Source organism: Hordeum vulgare, chromosome 1H (assembly GCF_904849725.1).
Source record: "Hordeum vulgare subsp. vulgare chromosome 1H, MorexV3_pseudomolecules_assembly, whole genome shotgun sequence".
In the NCBI taxonomy this organism is placed as follows: domain Eukaryota; kingdom Viridiplantae; phylum Streptophyta; class Magnoliopsida; order Poales; family Poaceae; genus Hordeum; species Hordeum vulgare.
Window position 1 is genome coordinate 51,616,790 of NC_058518.1, and position 24,934 is coordinate 51,641,723.

Below are 24,934 nucleotides of genomic sequence, written 5' to 3' on the forward strand. Positions count from 1 at the left end.
AATGAAAAGGAAACCATAGCATAAAATGAAAAATTGCATTGATATGTCACGTACCGTGGATTTCAAAAAATAGGAAGTCCACAATATGTGTCTTTGGATGATCCACAAGAAAGAACCACATGAATTTTAGATTACTCGTGAAAGAGGGTAGAGAGGGATGGAGTGGAAGTGCATTGGACTTCTCGAAGGAAAATTAAAATGAGGTTTAAGTTGATGTTAAAATTATGTGGAATGGGTGGCATGGAAAGGATTCCATCGGAATTTGTAAGTCCAATCCTAAGATCATAAGAGCTTTCATAGCAAAGTATCTTTAGGATTCAGATTGTCCAAGATTCCAACACAATCTTACAATCCTCATAAGCCCTTAGAGGGTGGTTTTTTATTTCAAGGTATTAAAAAAAATCTCAAACCATTCATGGGTGTGGGGATGTTATAAACTAATAAAGGCAAGAAAATTCTCTGCAAATATGATCTGACTTGTTCTATGCAAAAACAAAGACGGTCATTTTTTTCCAGCCATGTTTGCACAAGACATAAACAATCTTACCTTTTTGATAGGTTGTTGTCCCATAACATTCCTACAATCCTAAATTGTTTCAGATTTCTTGAATAACCCAAAATACAATATCACTATTTTTCATTTTAGACAAGTTAATAAGGCTTATGTTCTAATTTAGATGGTTTCATAGGTCATGATCTAAAGTCTGATCAAGTAAAATAGTGTGGAGTTTAAAGTTAGTTTTTCTCTCTCTCCAAAACTATATGCACATAAGTTTATGTGTTTTATTTATTTTGTGTTTCTAAGATTGCAATAGTGTATTACTTATAGTGTTTCTCCAGTAGATTAAGGGATTGCGGATAGGGCACAACCTGGACAAATATACATGATCAGCCAACAAATCAAAATATCAACATGTTTGTAGCACCAACCTGCACAAAGATAAGATAAAAAAACCTTTATTTATTATATATGGTTGCTCAAATGTTGCTAACAAGTCAATTATGCTACTCCCTCCATCCAAATATACAAGGCCTCATATGTTTTCCGAGGTTGCCTTTGGCCATTGATAAGATTAGTAATATATGAATTTGACGGTATACTTTGGAAAACACTTTGGATCAACCAATTGATTTATCCAAAAATCAGTCGGGTCGCTGCCTCCTCACGTGCCCCCTCAGCCACCTCTTTCTGCCCACCTTATCCCTTCCAGCGCTCTCTCCTCCTCTCATTCTCCTCCTCATCTTCTTCCTCTTTTTTCCTTCCATGGCCGGAGCCCCGTCCAAGCCCCGTCCGCCATGGCCTACACCCTGCTGCTGCTCATGCGCCCGGTGGTGCTGTAGTGGAGCTTCACCGGTGGTTGCCATGGAGCATCACCGGCGGCGTCAAGATCTGCGATGCAGCACTCCAAGCTGCAATGGAGCTTCACCGGCGGTTGTTATGGAGATTCACCGGCGGCGTCAAGAGCTGCGATGCAGCGCCCCGAGCTGCAATGAAGCTTCACCGACGGCTGCAATGGAGCTTCACCGGAGACGTCAAGATCTGCGATGCAGCGCCCAAAGCTGCAATGAAGCTTCACCGGCGACTGCAATGGAGCTTCACCGGCAGCGCCAAGATCTACGATGCATTGTCCGCGCTGCAATGGAGCTTCACCACTGGCGCCAAGATCTGCGATGCAACGTCCGAGCTGCAATGAAGCTCCACTCGTGCTGTAATGGTGAGCTTCAGCATGACGAGCGGTCGTTGCTCGCGTTGACCGGATCCAACGTCTCTCTGGAATGCATCTAATGGCTCGGCACAATCAGCCGGTTGATCTGTAGCAGCCGCGTATACTTTTTATAGTGTGCATGTCAATATGTCATACTCCATATTATTGTTCTAGATGGCGGTCAAAGACAACTTAAAAAATGCAATAAACCATATATATTTGAATGTGGAGAGTACAATAATTCATATTCTAAACACTATCAAGTCAAAAAGATCAAGAGGAGGATGAAAGAAAATGACAGAGATTCTCCTCCTGAAAGCCAAGCTAAAAGGGACCACATGTCCCCACCTCCAGGTCAAGGCAGGCCCTCTATACCAATCCATAAGATATCCCACTACCCTCTGTTTTTCGAGTATAAATCTGCGGCCAGACCCAGGTGCGCAACAAGGAGACGAGCCTTCCCTGCCACTACTACTAGTACTACATCTCCGAAGAATCTACAGAGATCTTCATCCCCAACTCAGCGGCAGGCAAGAACTAGCCATTTCTTTTCTTACTCTCAAGGCTGTTGTTCTTCATGATGAAGCCTCATTTTTTTACTGCATGTAGTAAGCTAGTTTGTGGATGCTCTTGATCCATTGTATCTTCTCACAACTAAGTCTATCTTGGATGTAAAGTGTAAGTTTGTTGAAGAGAGAAAGTCTATGAGCTATTTCTTGTCTATTTATAGCTTTGTCAACGTGCTTGTTTCTTCCAAGTTCTAACCTCTATCTTTTCACAACAACCGAAGTATGTCTCACAGACTAAGATGTATAAGTAAGCTGAAGATAAATGCTGTATCAGCTATTTCTTGTCTGCAGCTATAAATTTCGTCATGCATGTGTTGTTCTTCGAAGTTCCAACCCATGTGTCTTGTTGACCTTCTAGCAGTAAATCATGCAACTTGCTAGTTGTATACCCCCCCCCCCCTCCCCTTCTATTAACCAATTATCTTGCTTGCATTTGTGCAGTAATTGTTTTCAAGATGGCCAATGACGAGGATTCACTAGAGGATCAAAACCCTAAATCTTGGACTGTTAGCAACGCTAGTATCGTGAGTTGATGCTACCTTTACTTTCAGAAAGGAAAGAGCGTACCATGCACCTTGTGTTTTTTACTTTACTATTTGTTCTTGTTTTTATTTCTCAGATTGACAAGAAAGAAGAAGCATCCAGCAAGTTCTCGGTCCAGGATCATCAACCACAAAGAGCAGTAGTCAACTTCTTAAAGGATGAAAGTACTACCAAAACGATCCATGAGCAATGGCAAGAAAAAGCTAAGGTTGTCTCGTAGCCTATAAGCCGGTGTTATCCCGAATGAGCTTTCTTATCCCAAACCCTCCCATATGTCTCTTGTTAAATCATTTTCTGGCTACTCCTCGTGTCAGAATTAACGTTCTTGACCTTGTAAGGCCTTTTCTTGACCTTGTAAGGCCCTCCCCTAACGTTTCTCGTGCATCCTGGTGTCTCCAACCTCACACTTCCTTCCCCCTTCTATCCCTCCTGAGCTATTCCCTATTTTGTACGTCTACAATCTAGATGAGATATAATATTGAAATAAAAGTCTGTGGCAAATTAGGTTTTTATTTCCATGTGAGTGCTACTATATTTTATGGTGTGATTTCTAGCTACAAACACAAAATATAAGAAAACATATTGATCAATCGACTCTCATTTGAATATGGGTGTGTGTGGTACAACGGTACTCCTATATACTCCCTCTGTCCCAAAATAAATGAATCAAAAGTGAGTCAACTATGCACTAACTTTAATATAAAGTTGAGTCTTTTTTAAGTCATTTATTTTGGGATGGAGGGAGTAATCTTGCAACTTGTGCAAAGGAACGGCTTTTCACACCTAGCTAATTGAGCTTTGAATTCTTGGGGTGATAATGTGTGAGCTTGTATATGCATGTGTGTTCCCATGGATGTATGCAGGAGAGGAGACAGAGAGTGCAGGTTATCTTTTGTCTTGTTTATAGGGCATATCAGGCACGCAACACATACATGAAGCCTTTTCTAATCTTCTCCGGGGAAATCATTGCATTGCATATATACATGCAGGCTTTTCTAATCTTCCCCGGGGAAATAATTGCATTGCACTATCAGCATATATGTTCAGGCTTTTCTGCTGCAGCCTTTTGTATCCCCACATGTGGCTGTCAAACAGCTCGTGTGACACTAAAATTTTCAGGACCACCTATTTGTCATGTTCCTTAAAGAAAAATTCCATGGTGGTTGAAAGTGTAAGCCGTCGGATAAGGAATGGACGGCTGGATGATCTTCTTCTTCCTCTAACCGTCCACAACCGAATCCAGCGACACACGCATGCGAGCCCCCCTTCGATGCCGGCCACACCGCCTACTCCCGACCCACACCGCCTATTCCTGACCCACGAGGCCAGCAGCGCTCCCGCGACCGCATCGCCTCCCCACCCTTCCGCGATTGTCATCCACCGTTTTGTTGCTATTGTAGCTCGCCGCTCCTCGCAGTCGCTCGTCACGTCACCCCCGTCTTCGGCCTCGATGAATTCGACTAATGCATCCAAAATTTACAAGAACATGAGGGTTAGCAAAAACCAAAATTAACAGTATCATCCACCCAACTAGTTTTCTTCAAAAAAGAATATTGCTTTATTTAAATAAACTTTGTGCCTACGGATGTGCCCAAAAAATATATATGCATGGATGTACATCTACATTTCAAAATAGCCAATAGAAAAACTTATATACTACTCGTACTTTTCAATTATACAGATCTACAAGCATAATGATGAAATAAAATGGAACGCGTGTACTTTTTTCAAATGAATTTAGCGATTTGCAAATTTGGGCAAATTGACTCGGTTTGATTTTCCGACAAAAGGTTTCCCCGAACCCCCTTCCAAAAGGAATAGAAGGCGAAAGCTAGAGTCTAATTTGTTTAAAGAAATACTCCTACGTCCTTCCAAGCGACGGAGCCACTGAAGGCTGCGCAGGGACCTGACACTCGAATGCTCACAGGTCGCGGAAACACACATGCACACAGTCGCTGTGCAACACCACTCGCGCACGCTACCCTCGACGTGACACTTCCACTATTCCACGTAGCAACCTTGCTGCATGCGTCTGCGTTGCATGATCCATCTGCTCGTGCCGTCTACCTACTGATGGATGACCGGATGGATGGACGAGCGGACGGGTCGGAGATAGATTCCCCTGCCACGGCCATCCATGCCGAGTTACAGTGTACTTTGCCATAGTTCCCGGCCCGTGCTCGTATGTGTATGTGGTATGTACGTGCGCGCTCACACACACTCCGTCATTTCACACATGTGCATGGCCGGACATGTCATGCACGCACGTATGGTGCGCGTACTGTTTGCGCACCACGGTTGCCAAAAGTACATGCGTACCGGCTAGCGGCTAACCATACCTTTTCGTGCATGCCCTGTGCGTGTCAAGATATTTGGTTGATTCTGGTTGTTTCTTTTAAAGCCTTTATATAGCCGGAACTTATAAGATATGACTCTTCAAATTTGTGGACATGCCCGGATGGGTTCGTGGAGACTAATCAGGCACTACTTAAAAAAGGCAACTGTATTGGGATATCTTATACTAGATTCCTTAAATCTATTAAAAAACATGTAAACATATAAACTTACATATTATGTATAAATTATCTACTCTTGGTCGGAAATTTCAACGATCTTCGTACCTTTCAACGGATAGATGTGCGGCATCTGCAGCTCCTCCCCCTACGACGTCTCTGTTGCGGCCCCTTCCGATGCCTCCGGCTACTTCGCTACGACTTCCTCTGCCGTTATCTCCGGCTCGAGCTCGTCAAGGAGGGAATCAATCTTCACATGTGTGACGCCCTGGATTTGCTGCTACATCAATGCTTGTGTTTAAGCTACAGTGATCACAGGATTAAGCTGATGTTTTGCTAAACCATGTTGGATCATCAATGGAATCAAACCTTACTTAAATTTCCAAATGATTTTAAAAATTTATTTGAAAGGTGATTTTAAAAGTTTTGCAAACCAGGCATTAAAAATCATGGATAGGTTTCAAATATTCCATAAGCTAATATAAGATTGTAAACAACATTTTATCAATTGGTTTAGTGCCTTTAAGACGTTTATAACTGTGAAAAAACAATTATTAAATGCCCATTTGAATTTATGTAAGTTTCTTTCAAAAGGCCCCTAAAATTTTTATGCTCATGCCTAGTATTGCCCTTGTAATATTGGTCATGTTCTCTAAATTTTATAAAACTATTTTATAAAGGAAATATTAATATATGAGAAATATTTAAAAGAATATATTAAAAAAGTTAAAAAAGAACTAAAGCACCCCCCCCCCCGCCCGCCCGCCCGCTGGGCAGAGGCCCAGACTGTCCTCCCCCACAGGCCGGCCACCTCCCCTCCATCGGCCCACCCTGGGGCTTAACCCCTCCCCACCGACACCCCCACCCCTGTCGCACCCACACCCCACGCTCCCTCTCCCCTTCCCACTCCCTCTCCTACCGATCTGGATCAGGGAGCCGCCCCCGACCCGACGCCTCCCGTCGCCTCCCGTCGCCAGCGCCCTCCCCCATCGGGCGCCTGACATCGGACCTCCCCACCGGCATCGCGCACCGTCCACCTCCCCCACCGGCGCCACCTCAAATGCGCCCTCCTCTTTTGCATCCCACGACCGACCGGGACGCCGCTACGGCGCCCATCGGCACCAGCCGCCGCTGCCGACCACCACTGTCGCTGGCGTCGTCCCACCCTGTCATTGGCCACCACCTCGCGCCTCCTCGAGCACAGTGCCAACCGCCATCGCACAGCTGTGAGCTCCCTCGTCCTCTCCTCCTCTCCCCACGGTCCGACGCCTCCCTCGCTCCGGCGAGCCCCACCGCCCAACTGTGCGCCCCTTCCCCGTAGCTGCTGCTACTGCTAGCTGTGTCGCCCTCACCCACTGGCCGCCCGCCACCGCTCGCCGCCCGCCGCTGCACGCATTGACCTCTGCACCGTCACGTCCCCAGCCGCACCTTGCTTGTCGTCTCGCTTGGCCCCGCACCGGCCGACCCCCACTCCCCCGTGTCGTCGTGCCACTGGCCACTACCGGCCCGGTTTCAGGCAGGCTCTCCCACCAACCAGAGCCTTGACATGGCCGGCTCGGCCATGGCATGCCCCCCATGCTGTAGATATTTGGTGCTAATCCCCACCCCACCAAATGAAAGGTGGGGCACACCCCCCTTGAAACTTTAAATATATATATCTCTACTATTAAAGGGGGATCTACCGTCGTCGTGATGGTTCGACCTCGTATGATCCCCACCTCCTGCCGCTACTGCCGCTAGCACTTCCACCGATTTTTTTCCAACCCTCCATAAACCAGGCGATTAAATAAAAAAACAACCGGTTCACTAAAAAGGCCCTCTACCTCCCCACCTCGTTAAAAATTATTGTAGGTCAGAACGTCCAGTCCTTCCCCTTAACCTGGAACTAATCTTCCCCAAACCTCTATCGCCCATGAATAGAAACCACCCAGCCAGGCGCAGCGGCGCCACCTCCCCGTGACTACCGCGTGCTTCCCTTCCCCACCAATGATCCAAGCGGCGTACTGATACGTCCCAAACGTATCTCAAATTTTTGCTTGTTCCATGATCTTTTGGGTGATATTGTTATATGTTTTCCTACACTTTTATATCATTTTACACATATTTGGACTAACCTACTAACTCAGTGCACTCAGTACCAGTTTGTGTCTGCTGATGTCTATTTTGTAGGGGCTTTTACCCAATTTTCCGAAGCCCAAAAATTCCAGAAAAAATATATAAAAAATCAGCGAAACACAAGCTTCCGGATCACCTAAGATGGGCCACAGGGGGGCCAGGGACCTCCCAGGCGGCCTGCTGGCGCGGCCAGGCCCTAGGCCGCGCCAGGAGGTCACCTGGGTGGGTTCCACCTCCTCCGGTGCCCTCTTTTGGCCTATATTTAGAGTCCCGAGAGGAAACCCCTACAGAACTTCTGGAATCGCGAATTTCTCAATCGTTTCGCTGCCGCGGCGCTTCCGAGATCGGGAGCGTCAGGAGACCTCTTCCCAGCACCCTGTCGGAGGGAGGATTGACCTCCGGAAGCTTCTCCACCACCATGGGCGCTTCCCGGACGTGCCGCGAGTAGTCCTCCTTGGACCATGGGTCCATGACCAATAGCTATGTGATGTCTTCCCTCCAATCTTGTGCTTCAATGGTTAGTCCTTGTGAGCTGCCCTACATGATCAAGGCATCTATGTAATTCTCTTGCTTTTGCTATGCTCGGTTTGTTCGGATCCGATGGATTATGAGATTATGTTCAAATTTTTATGAGTTATATATTTGATTATCCTTTTATATTATGTTTCTTAGTGATTCATGCATGTTCTCTGTTGCTATTTATTTCTTTGGTCGAGTAGTAGATTGTAACTCCAAGAGGGAGCGTTATGCATGATCGTGGGTTCATGCCCCTCGATGTCTAGCTTGAGTGACAGAAACATGAGACTAGAGGATGTGATGTTGCCAACAGGGACAAAACAACGGTGCTTGTGACCACGGTTGCAAGGATTGTTTACCTTACGCATAGTTCGTTAATGCAGTTGTCCATTGCTTTGAGTTTACACTTTGGGTGGGGCTCGCATCTTAATACCGGCGAGATGTTCTGGATAGATGTCTCAAGGTGGATGATTAGTAAGTAGATGCTGATGAATAAACGGTCTACTTGTCTTGGCGTACTACCCATTACTATTGGACCTCTAACTATCAAGTAGCATAATTAGCATTGCGGTGCGATCATAATTCTGTCAATTGTTGAATTGTTATTTGTTTACTCAAGCATAGTTGTTTATCGTCTTTTGGGAGAGAGACATCACTAGTGAACATCATGTGACTCCGGTCCATATCACCATCATTGTTTACACGTCCATCCTTTACCGCTTTCATTTACTTTTTCGTTGCAATCACTATTACCTTCCCGCTTGTGTTTTGATCATTTGCAAACTACAAGGCCGGAGAGATTGACAACCTCTTTGTACTCGTTGGGAGAAAAGTTATTTGTTATGTGTGCAGGTCCACGTCTTGTGCTAGCGCCAGGGTGGAAGACACCTACTTGTTGAGCCTAGGAGTCCTCCTGGTTCCATAAACCTTACAGTCTCCGTGTAAGGGAAATCTGCTGCTGACTACATCTCCACCTTCCACTTGGGGTAACCAACGAGGGGCGAGAAGTATATACATCAACTCGTCATCAAGCAGATATCTCGCTTCGTTGCCGGGGACTCCAGTCTTCAAGATAGGGGAGTTGCACGCTATCCTTTACCTTTGCTTTTTAGTCTTATTAGTTTGCTTTTTAGTCTTTTCTTTAGAGTCTTATAGCAAAAACCACAAAAAATTAGTTACTTTGCTTTGTTTAGTCAGTATGCCTAAATTCTTTGCCTCTAGTGTTGCACCCGAAGGACAGATTCTCACCTTCAAACAAAGGGTTGGAGAAAATTTGAAAGATGCTTGGTATAAAATTAAAAATTCTCAAGATAGAGCCACCAAGAAGCAATCCACCACTATTTTTCTTAGAAATTTTTATTATGGTATTACTTCTTGGCATAGGTTTGTCCTAGACACATCAATTGGAGGGAATTTCTTGGAAGCTCCCGTTGGGGAGGCTCTTAATGTTATGGAAAATCTTGTCAGAATCCCACCTATTGTTGACATAAAGGATGATATCACTTTATCTCATGTTATGAGTAAACTTGAGAAAATAGAGCTAGAGATGCCAAGCATGAGCAAAATTAATGAAGTAGATCGTAGGATTCAAGGGAACTTAAATAGACTTGATAGATCCATGAACAAAATTTACAAATTTTGGAGACCCTTAAATCCCATGATGTGGATCCTTCTAGGATTGATAAGAACGAGGATATTTTTGAAACTTTAGGAACTACTCTATCCTCCATAAAGACTAAAAAGGTAGAAACCCCCGCAAGGAAGGGACATGGATTCGTTAACGTACCCAAGGTTCCTCAACCCAAAACAAGTATACCTATTGCTAAGGGTGTGGAAACTATGAAGACCTGGGAAGAGATACCTCTCTTAAATAGAATTAGAAATGAAATTCCAATTGGTCTTACTACGTTTGCTTTTGCTCCTAGAAGTGTTTCCACTAAGCCTCTCTTTGAGAGTCCTCTTAAGACTAGTTGTATTATTTAAGAGCTCTTTGATGATCTTGATGATGGTTCAATTGATACAACTTGATCTTCTTGCATTATGCCTAGCTCAAAGGCATAACAGAAAGCGCTTGTTGGGAGGCAACCCAATTTGTTTTTACTTTCAGTTTTAGTGGTGTTGTTTCTTGTTACTATTGTAGAAACATCGTTGTTTCTTTATTTTTAAGCTTTGTGCCAAGTTATAGCCTCCGGTTGCAAGAAAGTTCAAAAATTGTGACATGCTGTCCAGAAACAGATTCTGTCTGCTTGACAAAACAATTCGCCACAAATCACGAGATCATCTTTTTGATCTGAAGTTTTCTGACAGCATGCTCTATATAATTTTCTTTCTGGCATATGTTCTGAGTTTTTTTGTTGGAGTTGCAGAAATGCCCCGAATAAATTATTTACTACATGTTGTTATGTTTTTCACAGATTCTGCCATGATTTGCGTTTCCATTGTTTTGAAAATCCTAAGCTTACTTTTTATTTGCAAAGACCTTTTGGCATTCATAATAAGAAGTATATTTTCATGAAAATATTTATTTCCAGCAGGTAATGAATTATTTTATTAAGGGAACTAACCACTCTAATCAGCTTATGATGAGTTTCGTATGAAGAGAGTTTTCAAGTATGCGATGGGAGATGATGAAAGAAGATACAGGAGTGTCAAGCGCTCAAGCTTGGGGATGCCTCCATGCACCCCAAGAAATATTCAAAGCAGACACAAGCGTCTAAGCTTGGGGATGCCCCCGTGCATCACCTTCTCTGTCAACAATCATCAGTTCGTCCATCTCCATGCTATATTTTTATCACTTCATATGATATGTGCTATGCTTGGAGCGTCTCGCTATTTACTTTTTAGTTTGTTTTAGTTTTTCTTGCTGTTCATAACAATTCGGAACCTAGCGTGCCTTGTTTGGGAGAGAGACAAGCTCCATTCCACTCTAGAACACCACATAGGTTTTCATGCTTATCCTTTTTGTGTGTTCTTCATCTTTTCGTAGCTACTGTCATGCTTAGCTCTTAGTTTTCATGCTTATCTTTTTAAGAGCTATTATTTAGGTTGCTTCTTGAAATCTTTTGAATTATCATGCTTATCTTGTTTAGAGAGTTGGCTCGTTGCACTGAGTTGTGTGTCTTGCATGAGTAGGTAATTGAGGTTGCTATTTAATTATAGTAATAACTTGCAATAGTTTTGAGGTATTGATTTGAGTAATGTTTGGACTATTGGTGCCAGGAGCTTGAGCCTATTAGTGATAGGTGTCATATTTTGGGAAATCCATGTGTTTTTCAAAAACTAAAATTAGTTGAGAACTCTAGCTACTAAATTGATCGTTAACCTCTGGAGGGGTTGGAATATATAGAGTACCCTCACGTTACCATGAATCGAGGATGCGCAAGGATAACCAAGCCCCCAAACACTCCTCCTCAGGGTACTTGTCTCTTTGTGAATTTCCTAACTATATAGAGATCTACCGATAATAAGTGTATGAGTTCTTCGGACTAATGTGAGTATTCCATTGTTGGCACTTCCACCATCCATATTTTACTAGCCTCTTCGGTACCGTGCATTGCCCTTTCTCACATTGAGAGTTGGTGCAAACTCCGCCGGTGCATCCAAACCCATGACATGATACGCTTTGTCATACATAAGCCTCATCATATCTTTCCTCAAAACAACCACCATACCTAGCTACTAAGGCATTTCCATAGCCTTTCCGAGATACATTGCCATGCAACATCCACCATCTCATGACTTGATCTTCATGTCATACATGCTTTTGCTTGATCGTGGAGCCGCATGCTAGTCGGGCATTGCCCTTATTACTGCTACATGACGCGCTAGTATCATTGCATATCCTGCTACACTGGCAGAGGCATACATTTGCATACATCATGATAACTTCCACTTGTCTTTATGTTGAGTACTTCTTATAAAGTGTGATGATTTTTTCTTTTTATTCATGTAAAACATAGAGTGTTGCCCTTAAGTGAGGAAAAGATCCCAAAGATGACAAATAAAAGACCCCAAAGAGGACAAATGAGAGATAAAAAGAAAGAGCCAAAGAGGCCACAAAAAAATTAAAAAAAAGCGAAAAAAAGAGAAGGGGGCAACACTACTATTCCTTTTGAAAGATCCACACTCGTACTCCATTGTTATATTTGTACTACATAGAGATTATCATTCATGCATAACTATGTGGGGACCCTTACACTATAGAGCTTGGTTTGCATATTCCAATGATGATCCTCCTCAAATGAGCTCTAGATCTTCATGAGCAAACAAGTTGGATGCACCCCTACTAGTTCCACTAGAGAGCTTATCTTAGCTCATATGTGCATCCGTTACATGGCAATCCCTACTCCTCACATCATATCTATCATTTGGCTTTCTCTCGCCTATGGTTGGCCTCATTGATGTGAGCCTTTCACACCTTTTTGTCTTCCTTCCCCATCATTAACCTATTTTCCATCCTAAGTGCCAACATATCTGTCTTACGCTCATCCATTTCATGAGTGCTCAAAATCGAAAGGGAGAGGATCGTTTTGATTTGTGCCTGACAAGTGGTATGAGGATGAGTCAAAATAAGATTCCGAAGGAGACCAAGTGAAATTTTAGTAGATTGAGTTCTCAATTAAAAATATATATTTTGTGATCTCAACCCATCTCCCACTTCTTGCACGCAAACACCATTTGGAGACATTCGAGTCACAGACAGCGAGAGCTCTTGCACCTTTATGTTCTTACTTTGCTAAATTCAATACTAGATATAGACTCTTGCTTGTTATTGTCTTGACTTGAATTGCACATCTCACTTGCTTTACTTTGAAGTTCTTATATGTGTGTTAGCATGTCACCACAAAAATTATTGTGTTATCATTTATCTACTCGAGCACGAGCAGAAATTAAGCTTGGGGATGTTGATACGTCCCAAACGTATCTATAGTTTCTGCTTGTTCCATGATCTTTTGGGTGACATTATTATATGTTTTGCTACACTTTTATATCATTTTATACATATTTGGACTAACCTACTAACTCAATTTCTGTCTGCTGATATATATTTTGCAGGGACTTTTACCCAATTTTCCGAAGCCCAAAAATTTCCAGAAATATATATAAAAAATCAGCGAAACAGAAGCTTCCGGATGACCGAAGATGGGCCAAAGGGGGCCAGTGGCCTCACAGACGGCCTGCTGGCGCGGCCAGGCCCTAGGCCGTGCCAGGAGGTCGCCTGGGTGGGTGCCACCTCCTCTAGTGCCCTCCTTTCGCCTATATTTAGAGTCCCGAGAGGAAACCCTTACAGAACCTCTGGAATCGCGAATTTCTCCATCGTTGTGCCGCCGCAGCACTTCCAAGATCGGGAACATCAGGAGACCTCTTCCCGGCACCCTGCCGGAGGGAGGATTGACGTTCGGGAGCTTCTCCACCGCCATGGACGCTTCTCAGTCGTGCCGTGAGTAGTCCTCCTTGGACCATGAGTCCATGACTAGTAGCTATGTGATGTCTTCTCTCCAATCTTGTGCTTCAATGGTTAGTCCTTGTGAGCTGCCCTACATGATCAAGACATCTATGTAATTCTCTTGCTTTTGCTATGCTCGGTTGGTTGGGATCCGATGCATTATGAGATTATGTTCAGATTGTTATGAGTTATATATTTGATTATAATTTTATATTATGTTCCTTAGTGATTCATGCATGTTCTCTATTTATTGCTTTGGCTGAGTTGTAGATTGTAACTCCAAGAGGGAGCGTTATGCATGATTGTGGGTTCATGCCCCTCGATATCTAGCTTGAGTGACACAAACATGAGACTAGGGGATGTGTTGTTGCCACCATGGAGAAAACAACGGTGCTTGTGACCACGGTTGCAAGGATTGTTTACCTTACGCATAGTTCGTTAATGCAGTTGTCCGTTCCTTTGAGTTTACACTTTGGGTGGGGCTCACAACTTAATACCGTCGAGATGTTCTGGATAGATATCTCAAGGTGGATGATTAGTAAGTAGATTCTAATGAATAAACCGTTTACTTGTCTTGGCGTACTACCCATTACTATTGAACCTCTAACTATCAAGTAGCATAATTAGCATTGTCGTGCGATCATAATTCTGTCAATTGCCGAACTGTGATTTGTTTACCCAACCATAGTTGTTTATCATCTTTTGGGAGAGAGACATCACTAGTGAACATCATGTGTCTCCGGTCCATATCACCATCATTGTTTACACCTCCATCATTAACCGCTTTCATTTACTTTTTTGTTGCAATCACTATTACCTTCCCGCTTGTGTTTTGATCCTTTGCAAACTACAAGGTCGGAGAGATTGACCTTCCCGCTTTGCAATCACTATTACCTTCCCTCTTGTCTTTGTACTCGTTGGGAGAAAAGTTATTTGTTGTGTGTGCAGGTCCACGTCTTCTGCTTGTGCCAGGGTGGAGGACACCTACTTGTTGAGCCTAGGAGTCCTCCAGGTTCGATAAACCTTACAGTCTCCATGTAAGGGAAATCTGCTGCTGACTACATCTCCACTTTCCACTTGAGGTAACCAACTAGGGGCGAGAAGTATATCCATCAACTCGTCATCACATACCACCCTATCCAACCGTAGCACCCTACACCATGTCGGAGCTCCGCCGCACTTCATCTTTGCCAAGCTGTTCGGGAGAAGGGAACTGGTAACCGGACCCCTCGTCTACTAAGGAGGTGTTACCGGAGGTTGCACCACTATTCTGGAGGTCAAGTTTGGCCATAGGCATCCCGGGCGACGACCGACCAAGCACCAACGGACATCACATCTCTTCGCATGGAGCACCAGCGATGGAGGTGTTCGAGGAGATCGTCCGGGGACTACGTTTGGAGCATGGCAACGTATCCACCGTGTCGTTGCCCCACATCGATTTCGAGACAACCGGCTGGGGTTTCTCGCTTGCCGTTAAGGCTACGCGATTGAGTCCACAGCACCGATTGCTCGGGCCCGACCTGGATAGACGACGTACAACCACCCAATAAGTTTTTCTTCCTTCTCCTCTCTCAAATAAAGTTTTGTAATGTCCCGAATCATCTATTTAATCATCACCATGATACAACCATACATGAGAGTTTGGGGTTGGGAATTGGAGATATAAAGGAGGAAGAAACGGGCGAGGTTCAAAGAACGAGAGAGAGATTAGAGATTAAAGAAGAGGTATGAGCATGGATTTCTAATACTTCTCTATATGTTTGAAATTTTTGACACTTTCTAAAAAAGTATGTCATTGCTGAGAAGTAGTCCATGAGAAATCATAGTTTTCAGTTCTGTAAACATTCTGAGAGTTTTTCTTGATTTGTGAGTTGTAATTGAAATTTGATAGTCCTGCTGTGTTTGACTGTTTGTTACACCATTCTGTATGTGGAATGGTCTTATTGTGATGGATAGGCGTGGGGGCATCCATTAGAGGGGAGCGGGAGGAGAGCAGGAGGATGCGGTGGAGAACGATGAGGTCACATGAACGGGTGTACAAGCACATCAGAGTTAACTTCCTATTTCTCACTGACAATTGTTCCTCTTTTGCTTAATATCCCACACCGTGTCAGTGCTGCATCTATCTTATTTGTTTATGAAAATTAGGAGTAGTAGTACAACATACTTGTTGCTGAAAATACTCCTACAATTGGTCTTGCGAGGGTTTCGTACAGAATGCAACTTGCTTCCGGTTTTTCTTTGATTTCCATATTTGTGTGATGTAACAGCAATTCAATACCAAGGTGGGGAATCTTGCAAGTAAATACATGTAGATTGTAGCAATGTAGTGCAAACTAAGGTGGAAGAATTTGTAAGCTCCACGTAGCTTAACCTTATGGTAACCCTTTGTTGACTTGTTTGCTCTTTTTACTTCTTTTGACTATTTATATATCCTGAAATTAGCTACTATAGACACATACCTCTTAGATAAGACTAGCTAAATAGCTGTGTGTTGCTACTTAAGATGGTGCTGATTGTAGTATGTGCCTTCTTGTTAATTCCATCATAAAGATGTTGCTCTCAAATATATATTAAAAGTTAGTTCTGGAAAATTACAAGTGTATTTTGGAATGATCTTCATAAATGTAGTTGATCATAATAATTCTCTACAAAGTATTCTAATGGTGTAAAAAAAGTATATGTTGGATCCAAACACTAAGTATCTTTAGACTTTTGTCCATGTCGATTGGTGTATGCCTATTTGTAGCATTTTACGATGAAGTAGTGCCACTTGCAAGTATCAGATGTGCGTTGGCTTCATATAAACTTTTTCCAAGATGTAGAATACTACAAATGTGTTGGTGCTACTCCATTACTATTTTATTTATATCCACTATAAATATGTCTCAGGCCTTCCAGGCTTGGCTTATTTCCCGTCAGATGAGTGCTTCCAATTGTTCCACTGTAACTATATGTGAGACAAACACAATCCAATGTTGTATTTTGTTCAAATAGATCCCAGATGTTGAATGAAGATCAAAAGAGGTAATATTGAAGGAAAAAAGAAGAGACCTTGACCTGTATGCTCTTGCCATGCTCTACTACTTTAGTAATCAGACTTCACTAAAAAGGACAAAAATCTTCATTCTTCCAAATTAGGTTAAATATTCACTAAATGCTTTCCGGTTCTATTTTTCGGATCATAAACTACTACTTTGATTGGAAGGATGAAACTCCATTGCTTCTTTGTAATTGGTGGCGAGTAATTTAAAAGGGCATGCATCGACTTTCATATAACTCGTATTCAGTGCTCTAGGTCAAAATTTATTAGAATGGATATCCCTAAAAAAATCCTTGTAAATGTACAACACTAGACACGCGTCCAGACTGATGGACTAGTCAGTGACCGGTCACAAAATCATGATCCAGCCGAGCTCCCCAAATCGAGGCTATACTCCTGGGTTGACAGACACCCTCATATCCAGCCCATAGTTGGGGTGGATATGGCGACTCTTGAACGTGCCCAGGCGTGTTCGTCAGATCAAACTAAAGTGAGGGATCCACGAGGAAACCTCCCAAACCCAGCGGTCCACTAGTAGAAAAGAGGGCTTTGGTCCAGGTCCTGAAATCCTATTAGTCTCGGTTCACATACGAACCGGGACCTATGGTGACATTGGTCCCAGTTCGTGAGGCCAGGGCGCCAGCCGGGCATCATGGGCCATTGATCCCGGTTCGTCTCACCCCTTTTGTCTCGGTTCCACTCAATAATCGAGACTAATAGGCCGACAACCGTTCGTATCCCCTTTAGTCCCGGTTGGTGGATCAAACCGGGACTAAGGTGTGGTGGCGGGCGTTCATACAACCGTTCGTATCCTCCTTTAGTCCTAGTTGGTGGATCAAACCGGGGTAGCGGCCCTTCGAATCACCCCTTTAGTGTCGGTTTGTCATCCAATCCGGGACTAAAGGTCCAAACGGTTCGCCCTCCCGCGTCGTTTCGAGCGATGAAAACTGCAACCGAAGGAGAGTCTATAGCCATACTCTGTTCTTCTCCTCTCCTCTGTTCTTCTTCTTCCTCTCTTCTTCCCCTCTCTTCTTCCATTCTTCTTCCACCATGACATATGATACAGGAGAGGTGCGCGCACATGGCACGACCATGCTCAGGGTCGGGTACATGAACGAGAGCTGGGTGGTGCCAAATTTTATGTCATGGTTCCGAGAGTGGGTTGACGCCGCGCCGGAGCATGAGGCGTTCTTGGGGCTTAATCTGGAGTTCACGCCCAACCATCAAGGTATTTCCGTCATCCAGCTGTGTTTCAAACAACATGTCTTGATCTTCCAATGGGCGAGGTAAGTTTTGTGTCTTTCTTTGATCCAAGGTTATGAAAAATGCATGTATTGATCTTCTCTAGATTCCATTTGATAGCAATATGGAGTTTCTATATATGTTCCACTGGATAGTTAATTGAGGGTTTCTTAATCAATTCATAGGATATGAAGATTGCATAGGATAGCAATAAGTGTTACAACATTGGATATATTGATCTCCCTAGGTTCCATTGGATAGCATATATTGATCTCCCTATGTTCCATTGGATAGCATATATTGATCTCCTTAGGTTCCATTGGATATATTACAACATAGGCTTTCTTTGATCCAAGGTTATGAAAATTGCATATATTTATCTCCCTAGGTTCTATTGGATAGCAATATGCAGTTTCTATATTTGTTCTACTGGATATATAGTTAATTGAGGGTTTCTTGATCAATTCTCAGGATATGAAAATTGCATAGGATAGCAATATGTTACAATATTGGAATCCTATAAAGATTAATGTATCTTTAGTTGTAGTGAAACAATTTTTCATTGGTAATTTTTGAGGCTTTCTTTGATCCAAAGGTTATGTTCCATTTGAATCGTTATGATAAATTTCTCTTTAGTTGTATTGAAACATTTTCATTGTTGCAGCAGTATGTAACATTTGTTTCATTTTAATTTCTTGATGTTGCAGTAGTGACAAGCATTGTCCAGAACTCGTGGACTTCCTTCGCAGCGGCATATGTTTCACTAGCGTTGACATAACGAATGACAGGACGAATATGAGGCGCAGCTTTGGTATTGAGATACCAGCTGAGTGCCACATTGATATCCAAGGCCTATTCCAGCTTAAATATCCAAGGACTTCGATGGCTGATATGGCAGTCGCCTTGATCGACGAGGAGTACCATGATATGAAGAAGGCTTTCCCAAAGTCTCAGCACAAGAAGTGGGGGAAGATGTTGGGTAACGTAGCATAAATTCAAAAACATTCCTACGCATGTTCAGATCTTCCTATGGAGAGACCAGCAATGAGAGAGGGGTAAGAGCATCTTCGTACCTTTGAAGATCGCTAAGAGGAAGCGTTGCTAGAACGCGGTTGATGGAGTCGTACTCGCAGCGATTCCGATCTAGTGCCGAACAACGGCACCTCCGCGTTCAACACACGTGCAACCCGGTGACGTCTCCCGCACCTTGATCTAGCAAGGAGGAGGGAGAGGTTGGGGAAGAAGTCCAGCAACACGACGGCGTGTGTCGGTGGAGAGACGAGGTCTCCCGGCAGGGCTTCGCCAAGCGCCGGCACAGAGGAGGAGGGAGAGGAGCAGGGCTGCGCCGAGAGAGAGATGAAACCGTGTGCCCAACAGCCCCGAGTCCTCATCTATATATAGGGGGAGAGGGAGAGGGCGCAGCCCTTAGGGTTCCCACCCCCAAGGGGTGCGGCAGCCCCAGATGGGAGAGGGGGCGGCGACCAGGGCAGGGAGGAGGGGTGGCGCACCCCTCTGGTGGGCCTTAGGCCCACCTATGCTAGGGTTCCCCCTTTCCCCCTTTCTCTGGTGCGCATGGGATGGGTGGGGGCGCACCAGCCCACCTAGGGGCTGGTTCCCTTCCCCACTTAGCCCATCTAGCCTCCCGGGGTCGTTGCCCCCCTTCGGTGGTCCCTCGGGACCACCTCCGGTGGTCCCGGTGGTCCCGGTACGTTACCGGTGACGCTCGAAACACTTCCGGTGTCCAAAACCATCCGTCCTATATATCAATCTTTACCTCCGGACCATTCTGGAGCTCCTCGTGACGTCCGGGATATCATCCGGGACTCCGAACAACTTTCGGTAACCTCGTACAACAATTCCCTATAACCCTAGCGTCATCGAACCTTAAGTGTGTAGACCCTACGGGTTCGGGAGACAGGCAGACATGACCGAGACACCTCTCTGGCCAATAACCATCAGCGTGGTCTGGATACCCATGGTGGCTCCCACTTGCTCCACGATGATCTCATCGGATGAACCACGATGTCAAGGATTCAATCAATCCCGTATACGATTCCCTTTGTCTCTCGGTATAGAACTTGCCCGAGATTCGATCGTGGGTATACCTATACCTTGTTCAATCTCGTTACGGGTAAGTCTCTTTACTCGTTCTATAGCACGTCATCGTGTGACTAACTACTTAGTCACATTGAGCTCATGATGATGTTCTACCGAGTGGGCCCAGAGATACCTCTCCGTCACACGGAGTGACAAATCCCGATCTCGATTCGTGCCAACCCAACAGACACTTTCGGACGTACCTGTAGTGCACCTTTATAGTCACCCAGTTACGTTGTGACGTTTGATACACCCAAAGAACTCCTATGGTATCCGGGAGTTGCACAATCTCACGGTCGAAGGAAAAGATACTTGACATTAGAAAAGCATTAGCATACGAACAATACGATCTAGTGCTAGGCTTAGGATTGGGTCTGTCCATCACATCATTCTCCCAATGATGTGATCCCGTTATCAATGACATCTAATGCCCATTATCAGGAAACCATGATCATCTATTGACTAACGATCTAGCCAACTAGAGGCTTGCTAGGGACACATTATGATCTATTTATTCACACATGTATTACTGTTTCCTGTTAATACAATTATAGCATGAACAATAGACGATTATCATGAACAAGGAAATATGATAATAACCATTTTATTATTGCCTCTAGGGCATATTTCCAACAGTCTCCCACTTGCACTAGAGTCAATAATCTAGTTACATTGTGATGTATCGAACACCCATAACATTATGGTGTTGATCATGTTTTGCTCGTGGAAGACGTTTAGTCAACGGGTCTGCAATATTCAGATCCGTGTGTACTTTACAAATATCTATCACTCCACTCTGGACATGGTCCTGGATGAAGTTGTAGCGGCGCTTGATGTGCTTCGTCTTCCGGTGAAATCTGGGCTCCTTGGCTATGGCAATGGCTCCAGTCTTATCACAGAAGAGTGTCATAGGACCCGACGCGCTTGGAACAACTCCAAGGTCGGTGATGAGCTCCTTCATCCAAATTCCTTCATGAGCCGCTTCTGAAGCAGCTATGTACTCCGCTTCACATGTAGATGCTGCCACGACTTCTTGCTTGCTGCTGCACCAGCTCACTGCCCCACCATTCAACACATATATGTATCCGGACTGAGACTTAGAGTCATCCGGATCTGTGTCGAAGCTAGCGTCGACGTAACCCTTTACGACGAGCTCTTCGTCACCTCCATAAACGAGAAACATTTCCTTAGTCCTTTTCAGGTACTTAAGGATATTCTTGACCGCTGTCCAGTGTTCCGTACCGGAATCACTTTGGTACCTCCCTACCAAACTTATGGCAAGGTTTATATCAGGTCTGGTACACAGCATGGCATACATTAGAGAGCCCACGGCTGAAGCGTAGGGGACATAACTCATCTTCTCTCTATCTGCTGCCATGGTCAGCGATTGAGTCTTACTCAATCTCATTCCTTGCAAAACTGGCAAGAACCCTTTCTTTGAGTTTTCCATATTGAACTTCTTCAATATCTTGTCAAGGTATGTACTTTGCGAAAGACCTATGAGGTGTCTCGATCTATCTCTATATATCTTGATGCCTAATATGTATGCAGCTTCTCCAAGGTCCTTCATTGAAAAAATCTTGTTCAAATAGGCCTTTATGCTCTCCAACATCTCTATATTATTCCCCATCAATAATATGTCATCTACATATAGTACGAGGAAAGCTACAGAGCTCCCACTCACTTTCTTGTACAGACAGGCTTCTCTGTAAACCTGTATGAACCCAAATGCTTTAATCACCTCATTAAAGCGAATGTTCCAACTCCGAGATGCTTGCACCAGCCCATAGATGGAGCGCTGGAGCTTGCACACTTTGTTAGCACCCTTAGGGTCGACAAAACCTTCTGGTTGCATCATATACAACTCTTCCTTAAGGTTCCCGTTAAGGAACGCTGTTTTGACGTCCATTTGCCAAATTTCATAATCATAAAAGGAGGCAATTGCTAACATGATTCGGACTGATTTCAGCTTCGCTACGGGAGAGAAAGTCTCTTCGTAGTCAACTCCTTGAATTTGTCGAAAACCCTTTGCGACAAGTCGAGCTTTGTAAACGGTTACATTACCGTTTGCATCAGTCTTCTTCTTGAAGATCCATTTATTTTCTATGGCTCGCCGGTCATCGGGCAAGTCCACCAAAGTCCATACTTTGTTCTCATACATGGATCCTATGTCGGATTTCATGGCCTCAAGCCATTTGTTGGAATCCGGGCCCGCCATCTGTTCTTCATAGTTCGAAGGTTCACCGTTGTCTAACAACATGATTTCCATCACAGGGTTGCCGTACCACTCTGGTGCGGAGCGTACCCTTGTGGACCTTCGAGGTTCAGTAGTAACTTGATCCGAAGCCTCATGATCATCATCATTAACTTCCTCTTCAATCGGTGTAGGCGCCACAGGAACAACTTCCTGCGCTGCGCTACCTTCCTGTTCGAGAGGGGGTGTAATTACCTCATCAAGTTCTACCTTCCTCCCACTTACTTCTTTCGAGAGAAACTCTTTCTCTAGAAAGGATCCGTTCTTGGCAACAAAGGTTTTACCTTCAGATCTAAGATAGAAGGTATACCCAATAGTTTCCTTAGGGTATCCTATGAATACGATTTCTCCGCTTTGGGTTCGAGCTTTTCTGGTTGAAGTTTCTTCACATAAGCATCGCAGCCCCAAACTTTAAGAAACGACAACTTAGGTTTCTTGCCAAACCATAGTTCATACGGTGTCGTCTCAACAGATTTAGACGGTGCCCTATTTAAAGTGAATGCTGCAGTTTCTAATGCGTATCCCCGAAATGATAGCGGTAAGTCGATGAGAGACATCATAGATCGCACCATATCTAATAAAGTGCGATTACGACGTTCAGACACTCCGTTGCGCTGCGGTGTGCCAGGCGGCGTCAGTTGTGAAACGATTCCACACTTTCTTAGGTGTGTGCCAAATTCGTGACTCAAATATTCTCCTCCACGATCAGATCGTAGACATTTAATTTTTCTGTCACGTTGATTCTCAACCTCACTCTGAAATTCCATGAACTTTTCAAACGTCTCAGATTTGTGCTTCATCAAGTAGATATACCCATACCTACCCAAATCATCGGTGAGAGTGAGAACGTAATGATAACCACCGCGAGCTTCAACGTTCATTGGACCACACACATCAGTATGTATTATTTCCAATAAGTCGGTTGCTCTCTCCATTATTCCTGAGAATGGAGTCTTAGTCATCTTGCCCATGAGGCACGGTTCGCATGTGTCAAATGATTCAAAGTCAAGAGACTCTAACAGTCCATCAGTATGGAGCTTCTTCATGCGCTTAACGCCGATATGACCAAGGCGGCAGTGCCACAAGTATGTGGGACTATCATTATCAACTTTGCATCTTTTGGTACTCACACTATGAATATGTGTAACATCACGATCGAGATTCATCAAGAATAAACCATTCACCAGCGGAGCATGACCATAAAACATATCACTCATATAAATAGAACAACCATTATTCTCTGACTTAAATGAGTAGCCGTCTCGCATTAAGCAAGACCCTGATACAATGTTCATGCTTAAAGCTGGTACTAAATAACAATTATTAAGGTTTAAAACTAATCCCAACGGTAGATGTAGAGGCAGCGTGCCGACGGCGATCACATCGACCTTTGAACCATTCCCGACGCGCATCGTCACCTCGTCCTTAGCCAGTCTCCGCTTATTCTGCAGTTCCTGCTTTGAGTTGCAAATGTGAGAAACAACACCGGTATCAAATACCCAGGAGCTACTACGAGCGCTGGTAAGGTACACATAAATAACATGTATATCACATATACCTTTAACGTTGCCGGCCTTCTTGTCCGCTAAGTATTTGGGGTAGTTCCGCTTCCAGTGACCTTTTCCCTTGCAATAGAAGCACTCAGTCTCAGGCTTGGGTCCGTTCTTTTTCTTCTTCCCGGCATCTGGCTTACCGGGCGCGGCAACAACTTTGCCGTCTTTCTTGAAGTTCTTCTTACCCCTGCCTTTCTTGAAACTAGTGGTCTTGTTGACCATCAACACTTGATGCTCCTTCTTGATTTCTACTTCTGCAGACTTGAGCATCGAGTACAACTCGGGAATGGTCTTCTCCATCCCTTGCATGTTGTAGTTAAGCACAAAGCCTTTGTAGCTTGGTGGGAGAGACTGGAGGATTCTGTCAATTATAGCATCATCCGGAAGTTTGACTCCAAGTGAAGTCAGACGACCGTGTAACCCAGACATTTTGAGTATGTGCTCACTGACAGAACTGTTCTCCTCCATCTTACAGCTGAAGAACTTGTCGGAGACTTCATATCTCTCGACACGGGCGTGAGCTTGAAAAACTAGCTTCAGCTCCTGGAACATCTCATATGCCCCGTGTTGCTCAAAACGCCTTTGGAGCCCCGTTTCTAAACTGTATAACATGCCACACCTAACCAGAGAGTAGTCATCACTCCGCGTTTGCCAGACGTTCAGAATGTCCTAGGCTGCCGCGGGAGCGGGAGGGTCACATAGCGGCGCATCAAGGACATAAGCCTTTTTAGCTGCTTCAAGGATGAGCTTCAAGTTGCGAACCCAGTCCGCATAGTTGCTACCATCATCTTTCAGCTTGTTTTTCTCTAGGAATGCGTTGAAATTGAGGTTGACGTTGGCCATCTACAATATTTATAAAGACAACTTTTAGACTAAGTTCATGACAATTAAGTTCATTTAATCAAATTAAGTATGAACTCCCACTTAAATCGACATCCCTCTAGTCATCTAAGTGATACATGATCCATGTTGACTAACCCGTGTCCGATCATGACGTGAGACGGACTAGTCACCATGGTGAGCAACTCCATGCTGATCGTATTCAACCATACGACTCATGTTCGACCTTTCGGTCTCTTGTATTCGAGGTCATGTCTGTACATGCTAAGCTCGTCGAGTCAACCTAGGTGTTTCACGTGTGTAAATCTGGCTTACACCCGTTGTATGCGAACGTTAGAATCTATCACACCCGATCATCACGTGGTGCTTCGAGACAACGAACCTTCGCAATGGTGCACACTTAGGGGAATACGTTCTCGAAATTTTAAGAGGGATCATCTTATTATGCTACCGTCGTTCTAAGCAATAAGATGTAAAACATGATAAACATCACAATG

At 44.1% G+C, this 24,934-nt stretch overlaps 1 long non-coding RNA gene across 1 annotated transcript; it reads left to right on the top strand.

Moving 5' to 3' along the window:
• The first annotated feature begins 2,710 nt into the window (after positions 1-2,710).
• On the top strand, positions 2,711-3,330 carry LOC123406681. Its single transcript, XR_006612346.1, has 2 exons — positions 2,711-2,799; positions 2,895-3,330. It is a non-coding gene; the product is annotated as an uncharacterized LOC123406681 (long non-coding RNA).
• Positions 3,331-24,934: the final 21,604 nt, after the last annotated feature.